The following is a 12,193-nucleotide window of genomic DNA, read 5'->3' on the forward strand; positions in this document are numbered from 1 at the left end:
TCAGAGCGCAGGAGTGCTAGCCTAGTAGAAAATCGTTCGGCTGTCTGTTGTGATTGCAGCTTCTCGACGTCGAACCTTGCGTTTGTTGACGTGCGTTTTTTGCTGCACAGAGGAGGGTGCGAATCTTGGCTGCAACAAGATAGTAGTCCGAGTCGACGCTAGGACCTCGGAGCGTACGTACGTCTAGAACACTGGAGACTTGTCTTCCGTCTATCACAACATGATCAATCTGGTTGGTGGCTTGTCGATCAGGAGACAGCCACGTAGCTGGATGTATCTTTTTGTGCTAGTAATCTAGTACTACAGATAACCATATTTCGGAACCCGGCGAAGTCAATCAGCCTCAACCCATTTGGGGATGTTTCGTCGTGGAGGCTGAATTTACCGACCGTAGTGCCAAATATGCCTTCTTTGCGCACCCTGGCGTTAAAGTCGCCAAGCACGATTTTGACATCGTGGCGGGGGCAGCTCTCATAAGCGCGCTCCAAGCGCTTATTGAAGGCATCTTTGGTCACATCGTCCTTCTCTTCCATCGGGGCGTGGGCACAAATCAGCGATATGTTGAAGAACCTCGCTTTGATGCGGATTGTGGCTAGACGTTCATTCACCGGAGTGAATGATAGTGCTCGGCGACGGAGTCTCTCTCCCACCACGAATCCAACACCAAACTTGCGCTCCTTTATATGGCCACTGCAGTAAATGTCACAAGGACCTACTCGTCTCTGTCCTTGTCCCGTCCATCGCATTTCTTGGATGGCGGTGATGTCAGCCTTTATTTTTGCGAGGACATCAACCAGCTGGGCAGCGGCACCTTCCCAATTAAGGGTCCGGACATTCCAGGTGCATGCCCTCAATTCGTAGTCCTTATTTCGTTTGCCATGGTCGTCATCAAAAGGGGGGTCTCTCATCCGAGGCTGTGTTTTATTTTTCATTGGTATTGTTTTTTACGTGGCGGGTCCCAAACCCAGCGCACAACCCTATGTAGGGGATGTTTCGCCTTCTCACATTAGCTCGCCTTCGAACGGATGTTCTTAGGCTACCCAGAGGATACTTGGTCAAAGACCGGAAGTAGTGAGCTGCTTGAGCCATGTGTAAAAGAATCATTTCTGGCCACTCCCAAGTGAATGGCGATCAGAGAACTTTCCTCACTTGCGCGAACTTCTACACATGACTCCATCCTCCAACTAATAATTACTGAGCTTGAGAATAAAATTCACACTATTACATTATCAAAAGTTATTTTTGAATCCCTTAATTTTAGATAAAACAGGAATTAAAAAAAAATAACTAATGTTGAAAGAATTAACGTAGCAATGTCAGATCTCGTTGTTGTTTCAGAATTTAAAATTCCACAAAATATAATATAATAATAGTATATAGTATATTAGATATCAAAAAATACTAAATATTGGAAAGTTATTCACAGCAATACTTCTTCTTCTTCTTAATTGGCGTAGACACCGCTTACGCGATTATAGCCGAGTTAACAACAGCAATACATGTATCTTAAAAAGATGAAAATTATTATTTAAAATTAAATAATAAAATGCGAAAATAAAACATATTTGTTATTGCTTTTAAAAGCTATTCTGCATACTAAAGAAAATTAATTTAAATATTAGAAGACAAGTTCATTATTGCTTTATTTGCACTTTATTGCTTTCAGAAAAATTATTTAAAACTAGAAAAGGTAAGACTAATAATAATAATCTACATCTACATATATAAATAAAAATGAATCGTCAAAATGTATGTACGCTCATAACTTTCATACGACTGAAGCAAATTTGATAATTTTTTTCAAATGTTCGTTGAGGTTCAAGGATGGTTTTTACGGAAAGAAAAATTCGAATAACAGTCCTTTTCTTTTTCCCATACAAACGAATGAATGTTTGTTTGTTAGTAACGATCTTGATGAAATTTTCAGAGGTTGTTCGTTGTGGATCAGGGAAGGTTTAGAAATAAAAATACCTTATACTTTTCATGAAGAAAAGTCGGAAAGCTGGATAATTCCTAAACGTACAAATTTTTTTTTTCAATTTTTGTTTGTTTTGTTTTTCAATATTTTGATTTGTAAATTATTTGAATCGTTCAATTTCGGTCGCTTGCTTTTTTATTCCGGCTATTCAAAAGAAAAAATTATTCAGTGAAAACTTTACGTGTGTTTCTTACAAAGAGGTCAATTGCAGATTGAACTTTGTTACAAAACCACGAAGAGGTCACCCTAATATCGGTCGGCGTTTTTTTTTTTGCCATCAACATATGGCAGCCCAAGGCAAGGCAAGAAGTACTTCCAGGATGCGGTGACAAACGTGCGGAATTATGGATCGCGGTCAATCAGCAAGCGATCGTCACGATGTCACAACATGACTTTTCAAACAACAGTTACGATGTTTGATTGACTTTATCTTGAAGCAACGTATATGTGGTGTTGTTGGATGCTAAATGTACTTTGGTGGGTGGCAAAAGAGAGGTTTTCCGCATTCTTCTTTGGATGATGGTTACACCAGATCAAATTGATGAAATCATTTCTGCGGAAATTACTGATGTAGAGAAAGATTCAGTATCATACGAAGTGGTGGAAACCAATATGGTTCATCTTTTCGGTTTGTATGTCTGACAATAAATGCATGAAACACTATCCACGCGCTTTCCTTTCGGAAACACAAACTGGAAATGATGGATATCAACTCTATCGGCGTCGCTCACCAGATAACAGAACATTCAGCAATCAGCTTACAAGAGTTAATATCGAAGTTGACAACACATGGATCGTACAGTTTGGTGAAACCGATAAAATACGTTTGTAAGTACGTCACCAAAGGAAGCAACATGGCGATTATTGGTCTTGAAGGATACGGTCGATACGTGAACTGCAATAAGGCGCTTTGTAAGATATTTACTTTTGCAATTCATGAACGTTTTCCGACTGTTGTGCGTCTCGCAGTTAATTCGGAGAATGGTCAAAGAGTATATTTCAACCCAAAGAATACAGTTCAGCCAGTGGAAACACCGCCAGCAACAAAATTAACATTGACGAGTTTTTTCTCAACTTTCGTCAGTGGTCCGTTTGCGAGAACATTGCTCTATTCGGTAATACCCCGATATTATACATGAAATGCATCTTCAAAGAAATAGTTGCGCAGAAACAAGGCCAACCAGTAGATGGACATCCAGGTGTGTTCTCAACTAATGCATTAGGACGAATTTACATACTCCACCCGAAAAACGACGATTGCTTACCTTCGGTTGCCATTGATTAATGTACGCGGTTCAACTTTATTTGAGTCATTGCTTACTGTGAATGGTACGGTGTGTGCAAGTTTTGAAGAAGTAAGCCAGCAATTACAATTGCTGGAACACGTTAATCACTGGAATGAAAATGAAGTTCGCACACTTTTCGCGATAATCATTTCGACATATCAGCCTTCAAATCCGCGTCTAAAAATTGGAAATGGATAAATTACGGTGGTTCTATATCAATTCCATCTTCCCTTTATCACATCATGCAAGATGAACTCATCACAAATCTTCGGACATTGGCCAAATTATCGTAACTACGATTCCTTAAGTGCACGTGCAATGTTAACTGACAAAAAAACCGATGTTGTTGACTTAAACTGGAAGATTCAAAGTCAAATTCCGGGAAAATTGCGCTCATACAAATCGATCGATCGACTTGACAATGAAGACAGCGCCGTGAATTATCCAGTGGTATTTCTAAATTCTTTGGACAGGCTTGGTATGCCACCGCATCATTTGCGTCTCAAAGTAGGATCGGTCGTTATTATGTTTCGCAATCTTCATGCCACGAAACTGTGTAATGGAACCCGACTAATTGTGACGCACCTATCGAATACAAGGGGCAGAATGTTTGATTCTACGAATTCCTTTGAGTTCTAACGATTTTCCATTTCAGTTCAAACGTATTCTGTTTCTAGTGAAAATTGCATTTAAGATGATAATCAACAGGACACAAGGATAGTCGCATAGTGTGTGTCATAAATTTGGAAATGTTATGTTTTTCACACGGCCGTGGCGTGCTCACGAGTTGGAAAACCATATTTTCTGTACATCGGAACAGAAACAAAAAAATGTTGTTTATCTAGCTGCGTTACATTGAAAAAAAAAAACAAAAAATAAATAATAAATTTAACTTTCTCTTCATTTCAAAACACATAATTTCACGCAGGACAATGGCTCATCACTAGTCCCCTAATGGGGTCAGCTAGTATTTGATAAAATCCAATACAGATAAAGAACTTTTCATAACTTCACCAAAACGCCACCAACATACGTTTCAGCCACATACTTGCTTGGGTCAATGATAACACTGAAAATATATAATGAGATGAGTTTTTTATACACTTAAGAGTGTCTTTATCCGATTTTCTAAACAACACAACTGCTAATCCCACAAAAGCAGATTCACAAAACTGAGTCGCTTTCCCCCGTACTCACCCGTCGTGATAACCCGACTGCATTGATGAAGTAACCACCTCTGCCTTGGGACCCATATCGAAGTACTCATTGATATTCAAACTCTGCTTGTTGCCGCGCAGATTGAGCACAATCATAAACATGTCGTCACCCGATGCCTCGCTGCAGAGTAAAGCGCAAAAAAACGAGAATGAATACCGCAGCAAAAATGAGCAATAAATTGCAATCGAACTTAGAGGCACGGCAGCGCTCAATGCTTCTTCAGTGGCACCACCATAAAGTGCATTATGCAATGAGCGCGTATGAGTGGCGCCACTTGAGTGCATTCTGAGTGCGCTAAACAACTAATATTATATCTAGTGCAAACTTTCCACTCACCGTGAGTAGATGATAATGTCGTTGCCGATTGCTTTTATCTTTAATGCGCCATCTTGTACCGAGCGCCTTTGGCGTAGGCGAATTAATTTCATAAATAACTGTAAATGACTTTTGGACCCACGCAATTGAGCCAAGGCATTATTTGTGCGATAATTACTGGTGACAGGCAGCCAAGTAAGTGCGCCGGACGAGAAGCCTTCAAAGGAGAGAGAAATGGAGAATATAATAAATGAGTCCAAATATTTGGATAAATCATAAATTAAAGCGGTCACATTTTGAATTTTGAATGTTAACAACAATGAACTTTCTGAACTTACCCACCTGCATTCTTCGTCGAATCCCACTGATAGGGTGTGCGGCAGGCATCGCGCGAATAACTTTCATAATTGCTGCGATTTGCATTGCAGCCTTGCGGATCGACAGTTTGCTCCCAGCTAACTTTACCATTTGTCACCAACTCTTTACCCTAAGAAGATAATAAAAAATTAATTAATTTTGTCTTCAGAGTTTTGAAGTGCTCTTCTCAATTCTTTTTCACGAAATCAGAATTATCAGTGAAGATTTCCAGGGTTCTTTGAGAATTTTTTAGACTCATTATCGGAGAATATAGTCACAAACCGACAAAAATTACTAAATATTAGTAATACATACATTGTAGGTCATGATCGTGAACAAGTCAGCACGTTGTACGCCCAAACGCGTAGAATACCTTGGATTATCGTGATTACCCAACACTCAATTGGCATGTACGCCCAACGGCATCCGTGTCATCCATTGCTGAATGTAATCCACATTCTTCAAATTTCGCATAAGGTAAAAATTGAAAGGCACCATGGAACCATTTCGCTGGCCATCACCGTAATACAACATTAAATTATCCAGACTCGTATAGGCCTCAGTTAAGAGTACAATCGATTCGCCACCTTTCTCCTTACGGTATTGTTCTACGAGTTCGCGCCATTGATACACCATCTCTATAGATTCCGGTTGATCTTGTGTGTAGATGTGTTTCAAGTGACACTCGTCGTCAGGATCTGGACAGACGCTTACATTATCAATTACAGGCTCATCAGGGTAGCTACCATTCGCATATGGTTCTTTCTCAAACATGAATGGGATAGCGTCAATGCGAAATCCCGAAATACCAGTATCTAACCAATAGCGCATCACCTCTTTCATTTTGGCCACAACCAATGGATTGCGGAAATTCAAATCTGCCTGTTTGATGGAGAACTGATGTAAATAATATTGTTGGCGCTTGTCGTTCCACTGCCAGGCGCTGTAACGGAATGCGCTGATCCAATTGCTCGGCGGTTGACGTTCACCATTTGCATCCACAGTGCCATTCGACCAGACGTAAAAGTCTTCGTAGCCCGGTTCACGATTCACCGTCTTCACAAACCATTCGCACTCGTTACTCGTATGATTCGGCACAAAGTCAAGTACAAATGCCAACTTGTTTGGCGCGTGCGACAAGAGCTTTGAAATCCACCATTGTGCCATATGGCATAGAAATCGGAGATGTTATAACCAAAGTCAACGGCTGTGAAACCAATTTCTGTGAGGTACTGCAACTTCTGTGTTACGCCTGGGAATTGTGGACGGGGGAAGTTAAAGAATTAGATTTCCATAAGTTGTCACTTCTATTATTCTGGCTAAATAAGTAGCCGAATTGATTGTAATGCCTTAAATCATATTTTCCATTTACTGGAACTGGCGTTAGATTTCTTTGATGGCAATATATTGACTCTTTTGGGTAATTGACAGTTCGGTATCCTTAGTGAGGATACTTTACTTTCACATCTTTTTAAATCAATTATTGAAATCTAGAAATATATGTAGTTGGATGATATTATGCCACATGACTTTCTGTGGCCTCCAGAACGATACTTCTTCCAGTGTCTCATACAGTGGGACCTCCTAGTGCTTCAACCAAACCATTGCCTTGATAATGCAGATCCGCACCTTCCCGGTTCACCGCATGCTTCGCTTAAGCATTGATGGTTCAGAAGCACTCTTCCGTTTTTAAGATTTTAACTCTGCGATGGCTTCATTTTCACTATCTAGCAACCGGTCCACCTCATCTTCCGTCAGGTTGACCTGCTTACGAGCCAGTTAGATAATACCGCCTTGTGCCGCGCTTTGTCTTCAGCACCCCTTACTCAGTTTGTCCTTGTTTCTTATCAGAGTTGGAACCCTTAGGCATCTTACTTTTTATGTTAGTAACCACTGCGGTGTATTTGTATGAATAGCTTAAAGAAAATTCAACATTTCATTTTAAGCTCTCGAATCCTCGATTTTTAACTTGAAAGAAAGCTATTTGTGAGTATATTTAATTAATTTTTTTTCTTTACTTCTTTTTAAATAAGTTTAAAATTCAGCCGTCTCCCCAATAGCAACCGGGTACCCCACAATGAAAAGCAAACAATAATATCTATAAATGCATACAATTGGCATGGCAAGATCCTGTTACTATTTTGCTTCCGGTTTTATCTTTTAGAATCACTGGACCAGTATTTACCACGACTGTTTCTGTCAGTGCATGGCCTAAAATGTTTTCAATGGCAATCTTTGTTGAGAAGTACCGCATTACTTGTGGATTCGCCGTGCGTTGTTCAATCATCGGCAATGCTAATTCTTCGCTTAGATTACGCATAAATTGACGACGTTCTGTTATTCCTTTGGCAATCGTTTTATAAGTTTCATAATAAATTAATATGATGCAAGCGAAGAAATGTCTAACATGTTGAAGAAAATTGCCGTTGGCCATCTCGAATATCGTTGTTGACTTGTGTACCTGCGGACCAATTGGTCCATTGTGTCAACGCCAGCTTTATATTAATTATAAAAATTTATAACTTCTGGCTTTTGTTTAGCGTCATCACCAACTTATGTATCTGATTGCATTGTCGAAAACAGAATGACAGCTTTATTTTTTAGGGACGGTTTTACCGTTCCAACAATGGTAATATTACACGATAACAAATGTTTAGCAACGGGTAAAGTAGTAAAGAAGTTATCCATCCCGATGTTTCTACAACTACATACTTCGGAACGGAGCCGCCAATTCTTTCACTACTCTTTCACCCTGATTTTTTTATCGAATGTTTTCTGTTTTACCAGTGTACATAAATCCTTGCAAAGGATATGCGTTTTCCGCATCACAATCCCGCCATATCTTTATACCATACTTAACTGGTTTCGATGGTATATATTGAGTAAATCCAGTACGGCCACGGTATGGATAAAGTTGTTCATCAGTTGTCAAGTTTGGGGTTGGTTTGTACATTTGAGCTAAATTGGAATTCAACATTGTCCCCACATCACGAATTAGAAGTGCCTTGTCTTCCTTTTTCACGTTAGCTTCGAGTATTACTGTCGTCGTATTTTAGAAAACGGAGAGTATTATGGAATCTCGACAATCCCATCGTCGCGCGATACAGCGGATAAGAATTGGAATATCACATATCAAAAGTGTAATCTGTTCCATACTTCGATGATGTTTGGAGTTTTGCTCCAAACTGTTTTATCCTTCGCACTAAAACTCCCAGATGGTTCTTGAGCTCGTCCTAAAATAATAATAATGATATAAATTAATTATTTAAGAACAAAAATTTTTATTTCAATCATTGCTAATAACAAATACTTTACTAACTTCAGGCTCAGCAGTTTTTACTTCATTGTCGGTTGCACTTAACCTAATGAATTAATTATTATATTATAAAAGTCGTTAATAATTGTATTACACAAAATTGTAATTAAAACATTTAACATATGTAAAATATTTGTAAAGTTTATTTACCTAGCATAGTCAGCTCTCGATAGTTGTTCCATAGCTTTATTTTTCACTGCTAAGAGAACATCATAAATAATACCCGTCTGATCCAACCAAGAATCTAATACGTACTAAAAAATACTTGACTATAGTGCGCAATAAAAACCAAAGAAATAACCTTGAGTTTTTTGTCTCCAATGGCATCTGAGCGGCCGACTACCTGTAGTGCCACATATAGGTTTCAGATGTCATTCTCAATACTACGTTGTTATTATTATTTATTTTTCTTTAAATTGTTACTATCTAATAATATTTCAATTAAAAAATATTTAGAAATTTTTTTAACAAAATATATAAATATTTTAATACTCAAGTTTATGCCCGGTTACCCGGTTGCTAACCACATTCCTCGACTACACTCGCGCGGTGAATACAGCTAAGAGGAGTTTTTGTTGATCAAAGAAAAATAAAAGTTTAGAAAATATATTTAAGGCCTAGGGGGCACAATCATATAGCATAATTTTGATAGTGTAGTGAAGAAATTTCAAAGACTGATATAAATGCTCACGCACTTTCAATCTCTACAAAAATATTGTCGCCAGTTTAATAGTCAGCAACATCACGCCATCAATGCAATTCACGGAATAACTGTTAAACACGTCTGCTTTGTGACGCATAAAATCTGACTGCCGCCAATGCTACTATGTATGGTATGGTGCACTTAATCTACATATTTTCTTAGGCGTCGCAAGCAACAATTTTAAGCGCAGAGATGCATGCACTGATAATGTTTGCGCTGAAGAGCGACTATGGATGGGTGGTGTGTCTTGATTTGAAGAATAAAACTGCTTGCGGGATGGCGGAAAAAATTATATCTGATCACACAGTAATAAAGGGTAATCCATTTCGAGGTTTCCCTACTTCTTTGGCATTTATTTTTTCCAGATTATATTTTTCAAATATTTGTCGTGGCTACGTCTCAGATGATGCATCTGTTGAGTGCAATTTTCGACTGGTAACTAACGAATGACCTGCGTAATGTTTTGCTTCAAGGCCTGAATCGAAGCGGGATTATCCGCATAGACTTTAGACTTCACTTCTCCCCACAGGAAAGAGTAACAGTTTACAGCACGATCTTGGTGGCTAACAAACCGGTTCCTCAAACCATACTAAGTCGTTTGTTTTCTGGAATGATGTGGCTTGTTTACATACTCATTGAGCCAGAAATGTCTCGATCAAAATTTGGTCTTCTTGGAACTTTTCAAGAGCCCATAGAGTGAAGCGATATGGTTTGAAAAGGTCGAGTGGTTTCAGTTATTGCACAAAGCTGTTTTTTGTACGCTTTCAATTTAAGATTTCGACGATAAATGCGCCAAATCGTTCTATATGTCAGTCCGAGTTGCTGCGAATCGCGCCGAATCGACTCTGCACGCTTTTCGTGTACACTCTCAGCTACGGCTGTTATATTTTCTTCACTGGGTGCTGGACGTGGTAGATTCGGTCGAATATTACCTAATAGTGAATGCTGAGTCTCAAGGTGGGGTGATGGTGTTGCGAATATTCACTCAGTAGGCCGATCCTTTAAACGTTGTTCAGGCGTAAGTCTATCCATGATGAAATACTACCAAACGGTACTGAAAAAAATAACATGACAGCTTGACACGACTCAGGCGTCATCTATCAAAGAGAGGCTGTTGGAAAGGTACCTCTAGTTGGATCACCCATTATCACTCGTACTCGTATTTCAAACTAATAAATATAGTTTAATAAAAACTAAAAAGCACGCTTTCAAAGTACCTCAAACGGAAACGTGAAAAATAATTACTAATATAACCTGACAACAATAATAAGCGAAAGACACTCTTATTGCGCTGAAAAAATCGTGGGTTGCTCGATATGCGAAAAATACGGCAGACAGCATATCACGATTTTTCAGCGTAAGCAGAGCACCTCCGTGATTTATTATTTTTATCAGGTTATATTAGTAATTATTTTTCACGTTTCCGTTTGAGGTACTTTGATAGCGTGCTTTTTAGTTTTTATGAAACTATACTTATTAGTTTTCGCTTTCTTTAAGAACGTGTTTAAGTAAATTTGTTATTCAAATTATAGCATGGAAATTTGACTCCTTTAAAATCCGTATATACATGTGCTTATCCATTATTCTATCTATGTGCCATGCAGTCCCATACCATCAGTAATCCTCCACTACAATTTAAGGTTGAAATCAAATTTTCGGAGTCAAGTTCCGCGTTCGATTTACGCCAAGCTTTTGTGTATCCATCCCCTCCAAAATTTAAATTTCATCAGTGAACACTACAACACGTTCCCAAAATGTAGGATCAGACAAATGGACGTTAGCATATTTTTATGCGTATGCCAAATGTTTGGCTTGCATCCTTCAGAGAAGTTGTAGTTTCATGCGGCGAAGTGTCGAAAAAGAGCGTTCAGAACTCGCTTTCGTCACAGGAAGTGTGCAGAATATGCGAAGAAAACTATGAATTATGGAGTATATGTTTACATTGCAGTTCTTCAACGTTTCCAATGTAGTAGTCGGTAACTTGTTGTCTTTTGATTTTGAGCTTGAAACGTCGCAGGACGTTGCCATTATCCAAAAGGCCTTTGAATCTATCTATCAAGCAGTCAGTAAGATTTTCCATTTCTTTGGTTTTCAAACCACATACTTTTTCTAGAAGCAGCAAACTCAATTGAAATTCACCCAATACTTCTTTAGAGCCTTTAGTATTCTTCGTAAGTTCCCAAGAAGAAATTTTCAGGTTTTGTTTATCGTCCGCATATTATGGTTGTTTTTCCATTTGTTTCCTTATTTTTCCAGTTACTAATTATTCCTTGTTGGAAAACTTAGAGGATAAACCGCGGAGAATGTATCAATCCTACATATAACGCATGGAACTGAATTCAGCATTTATGTATTTCAGGTTATCTATCAAGCCGCGTCGCTTCAATTTTAGCACTTTAAGTCAGGAATCTAATTGTATTTATTAACAATTTAATCTGCATACGTTGCTACAATTTGCATTACTTTAGTGGTATCTTAGCATTACTTATTATATTCAAAAATAGAGAATTCTAAAATAAAATGGCAATTTATGAATTATATTTCTGTTACTTTAGGGGGGAAATTTTCCCCATTTCCCTCTCTGAATCCGGGACTCAGCATTCGTTAGCAGCCGTAGAATAGAGTGCCAAGAAGATGATTTCGATGAAAGCGCAACTGTCAATGGCGACCGTTATCGCGCCATGAAAACCGACCACTTGATGCCTGAAATTGATTGATTTTGTAAAGTCCAAAGTCTATGCGGACATTGCTGCATCGATTCAAGCCTTAAGAGCAAAGCATCATGCGTGTCATCCGTTTGTGATCAGTCTAAATGTTCGAACGAGTAATCGAATATTGCAATCAATGGATGGAAAGTCATTGACCAACATTTGAAAAAGATAATCTTCAAAAACAAAAATGTCATAGAATTTTCGTACAAAAAAAAATATGGAACCTCGAAATGTATCACCCTATAGAAAACCTTTCAGGTGGTTGACTTTCTAAAAAATTGGCTAACTGAAAATAACATGAATCTTAGT

General features: G+C 38.5%; 1 pseudogene; it reads right to left on the minus strand.

Moving 5' to 3' along the window:
* Nucleotides 1-4,266: 4,266 nt before the first annotated feature.
* On the minus strand, nt 4,267-8,131 carry LOC126754948 (maltase A1-like; annotated as a pseudogene).
* Nucleotides 8,132-12,193: the final 4,062 nt, after the last annotated feature.

This window comes from Bactrocera neohumeralis, chromosome 4 (assembly GCF_024586455.1).
Source record: "Bactrocera neohumeralis isolate Rockhampton chromosome 4, APGP_CSIRO_Bneo_wtdbg2-racon-allhic-juicebox.fasta_v2, whole genome shotgun sequence".
In the NCBI taxonomy this organism is placed as follows: domain Eukaryota; kingdom Metazoa; phylum Arthropoda; class Insecta; order Diptera; family Tephritidae; genus Bactrocera; species Bactrocera neohumeralis.